At 36.1% G+C, this 17,937-nt stretch overlaps 1 protein-coding gene across 3 annotated transcripts in view; it reads right to left on the bottom strand.

Moving 5' to 3' along the window:
• The window catches only part of LOC135198575 (uncharacterized), a 194,122-nt gene that overhangs the window by 42,476 nt on the left and 133,709 nt on the right, over positions 1-17,937 (bottom strand). The gene's annotated exons all lie outside the window — the stretch shown is intronic.

The following is a 17,937-nucleotide window of genomic DNA, read 5'->3' as shown; positions in this document are numbered from 1 at the left end:
TTTGACTTTCCCTTATAACAATTTTTCGTATCCGAGGAGGCTGCCATCCCACTGGAGGCAGGTAGCAACGTCGTGGCCATACATTCTACCTCCAATACATTTGAATTCGAAAGCAACGAGACTCGACGAAGCAGAGTATCGGGATCTATTGTTAAGACCAAGACAATAACGCGACAATATTCACTGACTTCCCAAGTGATCAGTGAAGTTGCTCCAGTTTTTGCTGTAGGGTTGATCGTCGCCATTCTCATGATGTGTCTGTGCATGTGTGGGAAGTTCCATTTCAAATTCCAACCTTTCAAGGCAGGCCTACTACTCTATAATTACCGGAAGTAATTGCATTTATGCGTACAGAGTTTTCCAGATTTAGTGTGTTGTGCGCTAACTGTTTTTTAAACTTTTCAGATGACAAAGGGCATTCATGTTCATCATATGCTCAAAATTTGTGAAATGTAATGTTGCAACTGTAATACTTTTTTCAAATCTTGTGTTGAGCTTACAAAAAATATTCCCAAGTTATATCTTCAAAATAGGTGAAATGAATTTTTTCGTCTAATTCTTTGGGTTTTTTTTAGATCTGGATCTTTTCATCGGCCTTAGTCTAAGTGGAGTTTGTTGTGTCTTTCGAATAACTGGTGTACCTTATTAGAATTAATGAAATTTTGTTTCTGTACTTATATTGACTACTTGTTGGTGGCGGTGTGTGGTTTTTGTTAGATATCTTTTGGGCTCTTAAAGATATGAAAAAATAAAGGTTTTTGTGTAAAGATTTGTTTTCATGACTCCTAAATTGAGACGATATTTATTATAGTAATGATTTCATGGTGATCCTAACAGATTGTGATCACATGTAAGTCGAGCTTTCAAATAAATCTTGAGAAAGTACATTAAAATATGAGCTGTTCAAATCGTTTTGGGTTAGAAAAAAAAAAAAAACTTCCAGCCCATTCTGGCGTCTTGTTCATTGTGTTTAGATTTTCACTTTTAGAAGAATTTGCATTTAATTCTCAGCTTTTAATGTTTTCATACCCAGAATATTGCCTTCATTTAAGCAATGTATTTTGACGGGATCCAATTCCTGTACTTAAGGTTGCCCCTGTATTTAAAACAGATTTTAGGAGGTCGCGGTATAAATAAATTAATTATATTGAGAGAGTTGATGTTTAGATTTAGCCGAGCTTATGCCAGCGTAGACTCTTGCTCATAGAGCAGCCCCTTAATAGGAGAGAGGTCCCCGTTAATCTCCAGGTGCTGCTGAATAACCCTCCATTTGTCTTTTTATTGCCGTTTGGCTAATGCAGTAGGCCTACCCTTATCAATCCGGACCAGGCATGGCCGCCATGTTCCATTGAAATTCATGTAACATTATTGGACCGGACTGTGACTGGAGCGAGAGCGGAGCGCGACTGGAGCTTTAGTGTGTGAACCAAGCCTAGCATAACGTTGAGTAGTCAAGCCTCGAAAGTATTTGGTTACAAGTTGCGTTTTCAAAGTATCTTCGTTTAAATATTTTCAAATAAAGCAATGTTTCTAATATGATGGTTACAGGTTTTTATACAAAGAAACGAGAAAACAAGTAAAACTTTCAACATTCATTGTGAAAGTGGATATTTTAGTAATATATGTTCTCTTAAACTTCTCTCAGAGATGATGTTTCTGTTTAGGACTCCTATTCTAAACAAACATGCAGCATAGGACAACAGGGCAATAACCTTCATCTGAAAATTTACATAGTAATGCATGCACGTAAGACTAAACCTTTGGTTGCGTCTTTGCCAGGTCTTAGCGATTTCTCTCCGTGGTCGCAAACGAAGTCTCCGTTTTTTCAAGTTCACTGAAAGAAAAATCCACTTGGTGTCATTAAACCTTAAAACCTTTTCCCTGACTCCAGCCAGCTGCCTCATTCCATATCCATCCTCGGTTTTCTATGGGAAACCAAGGCGTGGAAACCTTAAAGTTATATAGCCACCAAAGATAACGCAGTCCTTCTGTTTGATCTCATTTTCTAGTCCTTCTGTTTTATCTCCATTTTCTAGTTCTCTTTAATTGCTGTATCATCCAAATCTAAATTGTCAGGACCAAGAGAGTCAAACAGCATAGGAGAGAAAAAAATTCTTGGTCCAAGTTGATCTAGTCATGATCATCTGGCCCGGCACACTGTTATTTGAGCCTTGAGATATGTAGTACCATAGTTATGTCCTCATTTTTCTTTTCAGTATTGCAGTTATCTTCAACCAGTTGACTTTCTTTTCCTAATAGATGCGACCTAATTCTATGTTGAAAAGATATAGGTGAAGGAAGGATGTTCGTAAGCAGCAAACAGATGCTCCAGTCCATCCTGGTTTAGCCTGTATGTTAATGTGGGAAATGCCATACTTAGACTTGACAATTTCATAAAGTTTTTATCAGGTCCTTTCTGAAATTGATACATGCACTTACTTCCAACGACTTTCAAAGTCGTCGTAGAATCTATCACACGGTGAAGTGTATTTCTTTGTTGTTCAAGATGAAGTCCATATGCATTTCTGGATTTTTTTTTTTTTGTTCTTATCGAAGGGTACTCTGGAATTCATGAGATCAAACCACGAGTCGCACAGATGGATGAACTGACTAATATCATTCCATTCTTTGCTATCCTGAAGTCCTTACTCCTTTGTCTTCAAAGTATTTCAAAGACTTGGTAGTTGTCTCTGACAGTAGTTGAATTGTGCAAGGCTTACTTTCATTCTTTTAACACCAGCAACACTAATATGTTTATCAGATAAGACAAGCGTTGCCTTCAGATCACTCACACTTCTCATGATAAGCTCTGTAACACATCCGCTAAGGACACTTCCCTCATTTGATCATTGAAAGCCAGGATCTAGAACATTATTTCGTACTAATTTTATGAGATGCTGTGGGTCAGCAGATACTTTGACTTTCCTATCAGTACTAGAGGGATTTGTGAATGAGGAATTTTCTAGTCCTATATCTAAATTGTTCCATAATTTTAAATTTGTAGGGCCTAGATCATTCACCATACCGACAACAACATACCTTGAAGCCTCCAACCTCGACTTTCTTTGACATAAAACAAAATATCTTTAGTAATATCATAGTTAAAATTATAGTATATGAGTTGCTTCCTTGTCTTATTTAAACCCCGAATCATGAGACACTGCACGCAGCGGGCAATTGGGGAACGTGGGCACTTACATGATATTGGACGTAATGACTGGGTTTTTGACGTCACGGGCACACTTCCGCTGCTTTCAGTTGCTCCCTCCAGGGACGATGAGAAACCCCCCTGACATTATTTATTAGTCAGTATTTTATTTCTTTAACGTCAACGCTTTCCATTTGAAGGAACGTGGGAGGTCTTGTCACGCGCGGCTTTATATGGAAATCCTGCCATTACTTTCTTTTTTTCCCTTTTTTTAAATACTCTAAGCTACTCAATAATAAAATTAACATTCAGATAACGATTGTACATACTTATGTTGAAAAAAATTCCTAAGAAAGATCATTAGAACATTTTCGCCCAATTTCCTGGAACATCCAAAGTCTGTTAAAATTTCAAATTCTAAAAACTACGGCAACGAAATTAATATTTTATGACTTCTGAAGGTAACTGGATGTGACAGCTAATTATACCAGCTGATTTAATGATCAATCTTTTCCCTGTTGTTCAACATTTTTTCCGTCCATGTTATGGATCAAACTACCATATCCATGCACTTCAAATCTTCAAGAAACTTTTCACTAGGTTTCATTCATTTTCCCTCTCTAAAGCTTGTGGCACCAATCCTTTGTCACTTTTGCTCCTAAATGTTCATAATGTGGAAACTTGCGAGTAATAAAACTGCCAACATATCGCAAACCACCATCTTCCTCTTCTATGGCAACTTCCACCTGTTTGTTCTTCGACATCCTGGTCTTTGGAATCATCACTTTGGTCATCCATATTGGATTCTGATAAGCAAAATAAAATTGCTGATAAACAGAGCTCTTTCTGAAGAGAATTTCCTCCGTCTTTAAACGATACGTCCGTTTCTCAGGGTTCTTTGTTTGTATCAGGATTTATTCATCCTGGTTTGTATGGTGTTTTTGCGTCGCATGGAAAACCAGTGGTTATTCAGCAACGGGACCAACGGCTTTACGTGACTTCCGAACCACGTCGAGAGTGAACTTCTATCACCAGAAATACACATCTCTAACACCTCAATGGAATGCCCGAGAATCGAACTCGTGGCTGCCGAGTTGACAGGTCAAGACCATACCGTGGGAAAATGGGTTCTAGGTCTTTTCGTCGCAGGTCTTTTCGCCGCCTGAATTTTCGCCCCCGGTCCTTTTGCCGCAGGTATTTTTGCCGTTAGAACTTTTTGCTGTGAGGACTTTTGGCCGCAGAATTGAAAAAAGAAAAGCCCATTAAAGGAAAAAAAAATGAAGAGTAGAGAAATAAAATGACTCAAGACACACACACTCTCTATCTTGATAATCATCTCTTTTCATTTATTCATTTAAATAATTACTTTACAAGTAGTTTCAATACTGTAAAACATTTCAAAACAACAAGCGTTAAAAAAAAATACATTACAACTAGCTTCAACACTTTGATATCTTAAAACTATGTGTTTATTAAACTGCCAGTGGCCATAATATTAAATCTCTCTCTCTCTCTCTCTCTCTCTCTCTTCTCTCTCTCTCTCTCTCCTCTCTCTCTCTCTTTTATCCATATAGTAATAAATATTGTATTCATAAGTTTTAGGTACTAATTCTTACTGGAAAGGAAAGTAAAAAAATAAAAAAATTATAAAGTACAAATTTTGTTCATTCATTTATTTTATCAAGTACAAAGTTTACTCATTTCAAAATATAAGGTGCAATTTCAACATTGATACTTCATTGTACAGTAGCATCATATTTAAAAAGGAAATAAAAAGTTTAATTTTCTTTTCAATATCAAAATGAATGCATATTCCTTGCGATACACCGTAAGTAATAAAGTTTACGTTCAGAATTTATAAAGTTACAAGCCTGTGTATTCGTAAGTAAACATCTTTGTAAGTTTTCTTCTTGTACGGTGCTTCGCCTCGTTCGATGTCAGTTCTCTTCTTCCTAGTCAGATACTCTTCCTGTTTTAAAATTGTGAGTAATTTCCAAATATTTGGGTGTGTATTTGTTACCGAACTTTGCATTGCGTTATGGAACCCTTCAAACGCTGTAGTTGTGTTAGGTAAATGTTCAATGTCCTTTCATAAACATTCCACAGTTCCACTGGAAATGTTGGAGCAATCAACTACTTTTCTAAAAATATTTTGGCTAATTGGAATAAGCATCCGGTTACGTTTGCATTAGGAAAGACATCAGAGAAACTTTTGTAACTTGCTATCTCAAAATCAATCATCAATGTGTAGGATTGCAAGGTTGCACGCAAATCCTTTAGAACATGGAAAAATTTTTCATATGTCTCCTGGCTTTTGTCGGAAGTAAAGCAAATATTCTGGGTACACTAACGTTTTCTAGAAGAACAGGTAACGAGTATATCTGTTAATAGATCTCAGGGCTACACTTGAATGTACCGTCACAAGCCCAATGTTTGTATCTTTCCAAATCATCTAAACCCGAATTTGTCCCGAAAACCAAGATTCTGTCCACGTCGTCTTCTCCACTGTCGTCGTATAGTAAAAAATGTTCACCACTATCGAGACATTGCAAAGAATCAGAATTACATAGCCACATCTTGCAGGTGGGATAGGCGGAGTCTGTTCATTCTTGCTTCTCCCCCATTTCCTGATATTTCTTGATAAAGGTGCATTTGAGGGCATTAAATAACATGCAGCATTGTCTAAATGCGCAGAAGCATTGGCAATTATTGACCCGGCAGATGATTGTGATTCAGAAGCTCACACTTTTATTTTGGCTAAGGAAGCATACTGCTGGTTTTGATGGGTTTGCTGGATGGTTATGATCACCTACTTTTTTGTATATTTCTATATCACCTTCACTTTCAATTCCTGTGTGGACTCTCGCCTTACACGTTTTAACTTCACACTTCCAATACTCCTTGTTTTCGTTAGGTCTGTCTATTCGATAAACGAAATTATTTACGTCTACTAACTTTTTCCCTCCCCGGCTAGTTTTAACAGTATACGCCATTATAGAAGGGCTTCAATAATAATGAAATATAAACGATTGCTGTTTTGAAATGTTTATAGTATTGAGAGAGAGAGAGACAGAGAGATAGAGAGAGAGAGAGAGAGGAGAGAGAGAGAGAGAGAGAGAGAGAGAGAGAGAGAGAGAGAGAATTTTATTTTCATGGCTACTGGCAGTTTAAACACTGCTAGTTTAAAATATCAAAGTATTGAAGCTAGTTGTAATGCATTTTTTTTAAACGCTTGCTGTTTTGAAATGTTTACAATATTGAACTACTTGTAATGTAATTATTTAAATGGCTCATTTTGTTCTCTACTCTTTTCGTTTTTTTTTTCTTTCAGGCAGTAATGGGCTTTTTTTTTTCAATTCTGTGGCCAAAAATCCTCACGGCGAAAAGACCTGCGGGTAAAAAAACACCGTAGGCGAAAAGACCTGCGGTAAAAAAACACCGTAGGCGAAAAGACCTGCGGCAAAAAACACCGTAGGCGAAAAGACCTGCGGCAAAAAAACACCGTAGGCGAAAAGACCTGCGGCGGAAAAACCGGTCACGGGGAAAATGAGCCCAGATGTTACATTTTCACTGTTGTAGTTTTCAACGTTGCTCTCTGAGCTTAAGTGCGCCGTCTTTTCCTAAAAGATGGAATCTGAGACGATGTTTAAATGTAATTGGTGACAGGTGCTGATGGCACGCTCCCTTTTGCACTATGTAACCAAAAACGTGCTCCAACTCATGCTGATTTAGTCTGCAAATTAGAATGTACAAGTCACGCCAAATTTTCTTTTACCATTTTCATCAATTTAGACTAAGACGAGCAGGATATAAGCAGACCTTTCTGAAAAGGATAGTGCACACTACTTTTCATCACTTTCATTTACGATTTTACTCATATCTTGCAAAATTTTGTCTTGCGTTTCCAGATTTAGTCCATAAGCATTTCTTGATGCAAACGAATTTTCGGTTGCAGGGAAATCCAGCATTGGAACTGATCCAGTCTTCATTCTTTTTTGAATTCGAGGCACTGAATTTGCCTAGTAATTCGTACATCAGGTTTCGTCCATATGCGTCTGACCTCAAAATGTAGATTACCTAATTATACTGTGTTGTTTCAACATTATTAGGATCTTTTCGTTTGCAAAGGTAGATCCACTTTGTTCTAGTGTCGTCTTCCTTTGGGAATATAAAAATAAACTAGATCCTTGTTTTTTTCTGTTGAAAAACCTCCAAACGCTTGTAAAATGTCGATCCAATATTGTAAACAATGTAATCTGTAACATGCGGAAGTATGCTTGAACCGAACTGTAAGTTTGTTTGTAAACGACTTTACCGACTTGGTCAAGGTGTGCCCTCGTGGTAGCCTAAGCGAGGTGGTTTTTAAACAGTTTTAACCACAGGTCATGTTTTAACGCGACGCTCTCGACCTGCGCAGGAGAGGACTTATTTTGGGTCAATACTCTGTAAACCTTGAACGTTACTGGTGCCGTCTTCCTCCAGACGGCGTTTTAAGCTGCCGCCACTTGAAGTTGAATGACTGGTGGCTGTTTTGTTGCCATGCATGGACACCGAAACTCCTGCGTTAATCTGATCTTGTATCTACTTCAAGTTCGGGAATTTAAGTCACTCAAGAACATGAGATGGACGACAGTTTTTGGTGGATGGCATGACTAGGCTTGTAGAAGGCAAATTTTATCTCTGTAGGACAGCACTTCGGTGTAATACGTTCGACGGTTAGGGTTCGAGGTTACCGATCGGGTCTCAACAGTCAACTATTTTTCACAAAACAAAACTTCCACACAGTGAGACCTATAGTTAGGGTTAACTATATAATGACGTCATGCTTTGATGTTTTGTTCTTTAATTTTGAACCGTAGACACATGGGTGTCCATTTTTGAAGGGTTATATAAAACCATCGACTGTTAAGGTGATGAATTCCTTCTACCTCCGCTGTCATTTTTCACCTTTCAAGTAACGTCCTGGCTTTCGTATTTCTAAAGCAAAATCGCGCAAACTCTGTAATAATTTCGGGTAAATCAATTATTTGCTGCACACAAACGATAAAGCTAAATAAAATCTCACGCAAACCAGGTTAAGAAAATTCTTCCTATTTATTTGACCACTCGAAGATATTGCAGTATTTTCATGTACCTCTCCAGCATAAAGATTAATGGTATCTTATTAATCTTTTATTCCTTTATAGTAAATTAGAAGAACCTGGGTTAGTCGGATAAATGGTAGTCTTATGAACAGCCTTACCAAACACCTTACATACTTTTCAATCCAGTAGCTTAAGGTTTGCGGAAACAACTATATATGAAAAAGACAATTACGTTCGGTAGAATTACCGAGATGGAAAACAGGTTTCCGAGGAACAACGATTGGTGGCTGCTTTGTGAAGTATTGAGCTATCTACCACATCTTTTTGTTTGCATATATATAGACATATATATAAAATTAATATATATTATATATAGTATATATATATATATATTTATTTATATATATATATATATATATATATGAACATAGTGAAAAAAAACTCACTTGTCTAATAGAAATGAATTTGTGACTCTGCTTGGGATCGAACCACGGTCCTTCTAATGAAATTAAAGTTGATAACGCCGTTGTCCTTTCAGTTGGATAACCTGGGTTCGATCCCGAGAGTCAATGTTGTGTATAGCATACAATTAATACAATATATAATATATATATAGAGATTTATATACACTTATATATGCATGCTTAAATGTTATGTACAGATTACAGTTCATGTTGATCGCTGATATACCTGTATTCGGGCGTTCATTATTCATCTCATACTAGACTCTGCCAAGATCTACATAATTTAGACTTTGAACTCTGCCACATGCGGCAGTTTGAAACATTGCGTATCTTATGCAGGTGAGCCCATAAGACTAGCGGGAAGGCTCGACCCTCTGCAGTTGCCGCCAAGCGATGCAACGTGTTTTAAATTTAAAGTACCGCTGCGGTTTCCGGCGTCTTCATGGAAAACAACACCATTTTCTTTGATCATGGGCTATGTTACATAATGGTTACTTCTCTTTATTGGTGGTATTATATTGACAAACTATGTTGTGAAGTTTAGTTCCCTTGATAAAGAAATCATTGTAATCATTATAAGAAAACTAAATTAGCATATAAACTTTTATGTATTAAGTGACTACATTTATTATCTATTCAGTAACAATATCGAGTTAATTATTTCATATCTGTAATGCATACTTAAATTAGAAGTTATTTCAACACCTCTCATTTGTGTACTTTCAGATCCGTTCAATGTTGTTCTCAGTAAAGAGTCAAGAAAATAGACCGAGATCTTATAGAAGCAGTCTGGGGAATCTTTTAGGGTAATATTAACTTTAAGGGGAAGTAAAAAGAAAATATGGATTTTAAATTGTTGTTATTACAAAACTTACTGCCAATAAGGTTACTTCCTGAAAGATACTTCGGGAGAGATGGGTGGTTTATGGTTCGTCGTTTGTTTTGTGAGATTGACTTCTAGTATTGCAAGCAAAGAATCAAAAGACCGTTGGGCTATCATAGCCAGCGTAGTCCTATCGTCAAGTTTAACACTTACGTTTTTTTGTTAAAAATGCCATTTCTATCCAAAACGTGGATATGACTTATTTTGCACGAAAGTTATATCTTTGACCGCTGAGAGTGACGCGTGGGACGGTGGGAGAGTGGCATTTCGGGTGTTGCCACTGTTGCTTTGACGCTGCTCTCCCGCCCGCCGAATGATGCCTGCATTCTGCCGCTTCCCGCGTGGTATACCCTAGTCTTGCATTGTGTTTTCATATGCATATGTGCCTTAATAATTAATACTTTTGCACACTGTAGGAGCAAAAAACCAATGTGGCGGGGCGGAACTGAAACAGATTAATACAGCCCTGACATATTTTACGTCGGAGAACATTTTATGTTTGTTTATCTGGGGCGATCCTTCGATCTGGACTGACTCGTATATACATCCGAGAGATTAAAAATAAATAAAATATCTGTTGTGGCATCTTTCGAAATTTTTCAAAATTTACTGCCTGGGGTGAGTTTCTCCTGCTATAGCTTTTCCGTGCTGGACGATGATGTTGCTTTGATTTAAGCTGGCCTTATCCCCGTAGGGGGTGGGGGGGGTGCTGTCAGTGCACCTCATTCAGTGCAATGTAGAAATTACTTGAGATCTTTGCAGTGACCCTTCGGCCCTTAGGTGCAACTACTTTCATTCCTTTTACTGTACCTCCGTTCACATTCTCTTTCTTACATCTTACTGTGCACCCCTCTCATAACAGTTGTTTCATAGTGCAACTGCGACGTTTTCCTCCTGTAACACCTTTAAAAACCTTTTACTTTTTCAATTTCCGTTTCAACGCTGAATGGCCTTAGTTATCCCAGTGCTTGGCATAATGCCAAAAAAAAATCCATATAAATCAGATCAAATCAAATTAAGCTGGCGTTATGCCAGCACGGGGTCTTGGTCATAGAGCAGCCTATAGAGGGTCGTGCCTGGACGAGTAATCCTTTTAGATACTCGGCATATTAATTTCGTTTTTCTGGCTGTTTTATATATATATATATATATATATATATATATATATATATATATATTATATATTATATATATATTATATATATATTTATATATATATATATATAATATATATATATAATAATATAATATATATATATATATATATATATATATATATATATATATATATATATAATATATATATATATATATAAAATATATATATATATATAATATATATATATAAATATATAAATATATATATATATATAAATATTAATATATATATATATATATATATATATAAATATATATATATATATATATATATATATATATAATATATATATAATATATATATATATATATATATATATAATATATATATATATATATATGCGCATGTATATTCTGAGGGGGAGTGTGTTTTGTTGCTCATGGTTAATAAAAATACACAGGTTTACATTCTGTTATTTGAGTATTATTTGTTAAATGTGTTATGCATTTGGCTAAACACATGAAATATATACAATAAGAAATATTTTTTCAGATTTTTTTTATATGTAAGGTAAGGCAGGATAATATTTGATGATATATTTTTTATATCTTTCAAAATACAATATTTGTTAATAATTTAATTCTTTCAAATACAAGAGTTTGGTCCTCCTGGGATTTTTACAATTACAAAACAGAAGTGCATTAATCAAAAAGTCGCCATCTCATCAGAGGAAGTAATATCCAATATTATAAATGAATCTTTAAATCTCTCGGCTGGACCGACTTTTGTTGCATCCTCTCCTCTTACACAGTTGGTTTCAAGTCGGCCATTTACACGTATTTCGGTCCGCAACAAATTCTGAAATGCCCCAAATGAATTCAGAGCATTTATATTGACACCGGCACTGCCGAGGAAGACTTCAAACTTGATTATGACCATGTGAGGCGGCAATTCGGTCAGTTCACATAAGTCTGATCGTTGGAAGTGAAAGAGGCTCCACCATCTCTAAGCAATCACTTTCAATAAGCTAAAAACCGTGGGAATTAACTCATTCCTTACAAGCCTTTCGTTGATAGAATTTTATTATTTGCTCTTAGTCAGGGGTTTTATCCACTTTGAAACGAATGGTATGTAGCATTGGCCATGGGATGTGAACCACTTTCCAAAAACTACATGGTTCATCTGTTGGTGTCCGGAATATAAGTCCTGCAATCCACCTGTCGTACCATCATGCAAAATGATAATGACTTCCCAATCGGTGTTTTTACTCCGTCGCTTTTATATCAGTCCGGTATCTGCTCACTGTGTAATTCTGATGAGCCCAGGTTGATTATGAATTACATCCTGAATCTCTGCATTTCATGTCGTTTTAAAAACTTTTTGCTTGGTGTCCGACGTTATATCATTAATTTCTAATAAAACTTGTGGCCCTTACTTTCCATATTGGAACCTAATATGCAAAAGAACTTTCCTCGATGGTTTCTTGCATCCTTTGAATTCATTATTTTCTTTAATTTCTCTTGAAATATCTTCTCAAGGGTTGGGATCTCCTTTATGGCATAAGAGTTCAATTACAGTTCGATGCAAAAAACACACTTTTCAAAAATCATCCAGCGCTTGTTACAGTTTTGAAAAGTAGATTTCACTGGTTCACGATAATTTTTAATTTTTTTTTTTTTTCATCTTCAGTTTTCAAAGCAACCGATATATGTTATATCACTGACTCCTGTTTCAACAGTCCACACGGTCCATCAGTCTCGAGGTGTTCAATAATGTCGCCTTTTTTTTTTTATTCTTGTAAAATATTCAAGAACAAAAATTATAGACCATTTTCTTCGGCGAGGCGCTTGAACCATGCCGTACAGGGACACTTCATTGTTGGTTTAAGTTCGTTAAATAATGAAATTAGGCTTTCTGACCTACAGTACATGTGGCAAAGCTCCTCAAAAACCATGTCACTTTTACGACGAGTGAAATTTTTTTTTTTTTATTTTGTGGTAGTAATAATAAATTGAACAACTATCTGGCTGAAGAAGAATAATTCTGGGATATTATTCTGTATCGAAAAGTTCTTCCAAAATTCTATTTCAATGTAATTTTATGTAGCTACCATGAATTTGTGCATTTGGCACCACTAATGATGTAGCTCCGCCCTACCTCTCGATTTTGGTCCTACAATAGATATAAGGTTTAAAAAAGGAAATAGTGTTGCAAAACACTGAGTGTGAACATTCCTGCCTCGTTAGAATTTACAAGCGAATTGAAATTGTGAAGATTATCCTATCGCAAAGAAATGTGTTCTAGAGATAGAAAGAGAGAGAAAATTAAAAACTTTCCATTTTTTATTTAACTGCGGCGAAATAGTGATAATACGCCATGATGAAAATAAATGGGTCTAATTGTATGGAAAATATTTTTTTAAATTTTTTACTAACTAAAAAATAGATCAAACCCTCCTAAATTTGAATTAATTTTCACAATGGAAATGTTTCGGTTGTACTAAATTTGCGGGATATTTTCATACTCATATAGTAATATAATCCATAAACTGTATGATCCCCGTAGTGTAAGTTATTCTTGGTTACTGATGGCACATGCGAACAAATGCACCTTTGTTTCTTTTTTATTGCATTATTTCGACAGTGGCTACGGATCATAATAGTATCTATCTCCCTACGGTGCTTAGTGTGTCGTGAGAGATTGATACCAAAGTTCATGTTACTCTCTTTCTTTTGTGAAAGAGATTTGGTTTTTTTACGACGCATACGCCGTATGCATACACAGCGTTTCCATACGCGTCTCACTGCACATGAAAAGTGTATGGAGGAAAATTTTAATTTCTCTCTCTCTCTCTCTCCTCTCTCTCTCTCTCTCTCTCTCTCTCTCTCTCTTCTCATATATATATAGATGTATATATATATATTTATATATATATATATATATATATATATATATATATATATATATATATATATAATAGATATATATATATATAGTATACATATTGTTTGCCGAGAGAGAGAGAGAGGAGAGAGAGAGAGAGAGCGTGTATTGCATGTACCACGTTATATGCGTTCTTAGAGAGTTATACTTTTTTCTTTCGTTATTCCTTTTTAATTCTTTTAAAACTACATTTGCTACATTGTTTGCTCACTTGTATTATTCGTTAAAGTTCGATGATGTTTTGAATTAAAGATTTTTTGTATATCAATTACGATTTGATAATATATTTTTATGTGATGTTAAGGTTACATTTTATATGTAGCTGCAAACCCTCGTAGTGACTTTATATCGTTTGTTGTTCAAATCAAAATGTCGAGAGGTATCCATGGCAGCCCAGTCTGCAAATTTTAGCAATTTATGAAAGGAAAAGTAATGAAAGCACTGCTGTTTTCAGTTCATCCGATTGTATGGGCCTAAGACCAAATTAATGGAAACACAAACTTGTTCGTGAAACGGCCTGACCCGTAGCCAATGACCAAAAAATTGACTGCAGGGTATTTTTTTTTTTCCTCATTCTACCCCTGGGATAAACACAGACCTGGCAGCACGTCAGGAAGCAGGGTCACGTGGTCTTTTTAAACAAGTTTCATTGTGCTATTTGAAGTGTGGCTGGCATGGCTTATAGGACTCGTGTCTATGAAAGTTTATTCTTCGCTATTTGTCCCAATGAATTATAATCTTTTTCACTGCAGTGCTGTTAACACGACCTGATGAAATTTGAATCGGATGCGAGATTTTCATAAGACTGGTCAAATCTGTCACCAGCCGAAGATATTAACCGTCGCCTTTCAAAATTGTCCCGGAGATATACGTATTGTATAGTCAACGCCATCTTGAATCTCAATTCAAGATGGCGTTGGTATACTCCGACAAATCTCTGAAGGGACAGGTCGTTTTCTCTGGGTCAGTATGTTGATGCCACTCCCCCTGTCCTTCAAATCCTACTGCGGTCAAGACATCCACTTTCCTTTGGGAATACTGAAATGTTCTCAAAACTGACCTGGAATACGGGTTTATCTGTATGACCTTGCGTTTCATATTGTCTCAGTTACAGTTACTGTGCACGTGTACCAAAGGTGGCTCATAATGATCAGTGCTCTTTTCCTTAGTATAGGAGGTAATTTCATTATGAAATTCATATGAAAACAGTGAAAAATAATGCAAAATAAGTATCATTCAACTAGATGTTTCTTTTTATCTTAATAATTGCTTTTTTTTTTTTTTTTATAATTTTTTTGGCGTTTCTATACATTTTCCATTTTTAAATTATATTTTGCTTATGGGTAAACCCGTTTTTTTAAAACTGTGAAATGGTTCTTTGCCTCACCTAAATCTTATAGTTTCCATAAAGACAAAGAAAACTTTTCCAGCGCAGGAGTTTTCTCACTTAAAAACATTGGGAGTTGTAATATTACGCTTCACTCTCTTCAGCTTCTTTGCAGATGCAGCGAATAGTAAATTTACTCAACTTGTTGCCTAGGTGTTGCGAAGAATTGCTTTTGGGACCGTTACTCCTTTTTCATGAATGAAGTCATTTTGCAAATGTAAATGTGTACGTCATTTTGAACGTCAAGGTGAGATCAAGCGGTGACCCTTTATAGATGTTAGCTAATGACAATAATCCTCAGTTTCTTCTTTGTTTAAGCTTGAGATAGGATATTCGCAACGTCCGTTAAAGAATTTGGCACCTCGCCTCTAGGTATGGATAGTCATTTTTAATTAATAAAAAATTAACATTGGCGATTAATGATACTACTTTCAAGCAGTCTGAGAGCGCTAGGGAGGGTAGCGGGGCGAATTTAAAAGTATTGCCTTGTTAAGAGTCTGCTCATGTGAAAATCGTGAAAGATATTTATAATTCATTTCAAGATAATGTCGAAAAAAATATTTCACTTCGCTATTTTCAGTACAAACCTAATTTTCATAAAAAAAAAGAAGAAAAAAAAAAACAAAAAGAAAAAAAAAAAAAAGGATATGGCATCATTCCTGGCCAGCTCGATCAAGAAAACAACTACGGTTTTGGCTTCAAGAAGCCAGCGTCACTGGATCTCCCCAACACTCTCAGACCAAGGAAATTGTCTATAAATTATAAAAATTACTCTGTTTAGAGAAAAACAACATGCGGCCATGTAAACTAATGTTAATTATCTTTTCTCTCTTATATGACGAATGGTTATTTAACTTGCTGAAGCACTTTTGAAAAAAATGGTCAAGTAAACCGTAAACAACTTGTTAAATTGGAATATGGAATAATCAAATGGCTTGAAAAGCTATTCCTGCTGAACCACCTACACAAATGTCAAGAGTGTTAATGCATTAAGCGCAACATTGTCTTAGTGTAAGAACTATTATTTATTTTTAAAAAGCACAACAAAGAAAGAAAACTCAATAAGAATAAATAAAATATTCTCGGCGCTGTTTCCCGGTAAAGCCACGAACCAGGGATTAGCCTCGAAGGTGAGATTTAAAATGTTAAATAGACCTGCAAAGTGGTCTTCCTTCCTGGCAGCCACACCCTAGTGGTCTTAGACTTTGATTAACTTTAGATTTGTCGCACCAGAGTGCCTATTATTCACGTATACAGAATGGACTTTCCATCAATTGTATAAATGTAGGAATTACTTGACCACTGTGTCAGTATCTCGATCTTTGCTTTAATTAAAGTTCACATCTATACACTTTATATATAAAAAAGCACAAAATATGTTCGAAAAAAATTTTCTGCCGACTTTGTCAAAAACAGTCAGGTCAAGGTCTTAGTTTCCCCTGGAGCTTGAACGGCCGCAATAGTAAGCATTTGTTTTGCGCTTATGATTAAGAGATTAACCATGACAGATGGACATCGTTATTAACAAGGGAACACAATGGATTACATTTTTGTTCTGCTGGAAGGAGTGGAGAGCCCAATAAAACAACAGCAGTAGCAACGGTTTTTGTAGCGTCATTCTTTCTCAATGACTGTTCCATATAGCTATCGTTTGATTTATTATTATTATTGAAAAAGAAACCCACAAAATCACTTTGTAACTTGTTTACCTCTAAGTATTTACATTTAGTGTTTACTTAGAAGTAAACTAGTTTACAAAGTGATTTTGTGGGGTTTATTTTTTCAATCTTCAGAAGAAAACTGGAAGAAGTTTTTGTTTGGATTATTATTATTATTATTTATTATTATTATTATTATTATTATTATTATATTTTTTTTTTTTTTTTTTGCTCTATCACAGTCCTCCAATTCGACTGGGTGGTATTTATAGTGTGGGGTTCCGGGTTGCATCCTGCCTCCTTAGGAGTCCATCACTCTTCTTACTATGTGTGCCGTTTCTAGGATCACACTCTTCTGCATGAGTCCTGGAGCTACTTCAGCCTCTAGTTTTTCTAGATTCCTTTTCAGGGATCTTGGGATCGTGCCTAGTGCTCCTATGATTATGGGTACGATTTCCACTGGCATATCCCATATCCTTCTTATTTCTATTTTTTCAGTCTTGATACTTTTCCATTTTTTCCCTCTCTTCTCTTCAACTCTGGTGTCCCATGGTATTGCGACATCAATGAGTGATACTTTCTTCTTGGCTTTGTCAATCAACGTCACGTCTGGTCTGTTTGCACGTATCACCCTATCCGTTCTGATACCATAGTCCCAGAGGATCTTGCCTGATCGTTTTCTATCACTCCCTCAGGTTGGTGCTCGTACCACTTATTACTGCAGGTAGCTGATGTTTCTTGCACAGGCTCCAGTGGAGGGCTTTTGCCACTGAATCATGCCTCTTTTTTTACTGGTTCTGTGCAAGTGCCGGGCATTCACTTGCTATGTGGTTTATGGTTTCATTTTTCGTATTGCACTTCCTACATATGGGATAGATGTTATTTCCGTCTATCGTACTTTGAACATATCTGGTTCTTAGGGTCTGATCTTGTGCCGCTGTTATCATTCCTTCAGTTTCCTTCTTTAGCTCTCTCCTCTGTAGCCATTGCCAATTGTCATCGCTGGCTAGTTCTTTAGTCTGTCTCATGTATTGTCCGTGCATTGGTTTGTTGTGCCAGTCCTCTGTTCTGTCTGTCTTTCTCCTGTCTCTGTATATTTCTGGATCTTCGTCTACTTTTATTAGTCCTTCTTCCCATGCACTCTTTAGCCACTCGTCTTCACTGGTTTTCAGATACTGCCCCAGTGCTCTGTTTTCGATGTTAACGCAGTCCTCTATACTTAGTAGTCCTCTCCCTCCTTCCTTTCGTGTTATGTATCGTATTGCACTTCC

Source organism: Macrobrachium nipponense, chromosome 22, assembly GCF_015104395.2.
Source record: "Macrobrachium nipponense isolate FS-2020 chromosome 22, ASM1510439v2, whole genome shotgun sequence".
NCBI lineage: Eukaryota > Metazoa > Arthropoda > Malacostraca > Decapoda > Palaemonidae > Macrobrachium > Macrobrachium nipponense.
The sequence above is the reverse complement of the archived record's forward strand: the minus strand, read 5'-3'. Positions and strand labels throughout refer to the sequence as shown.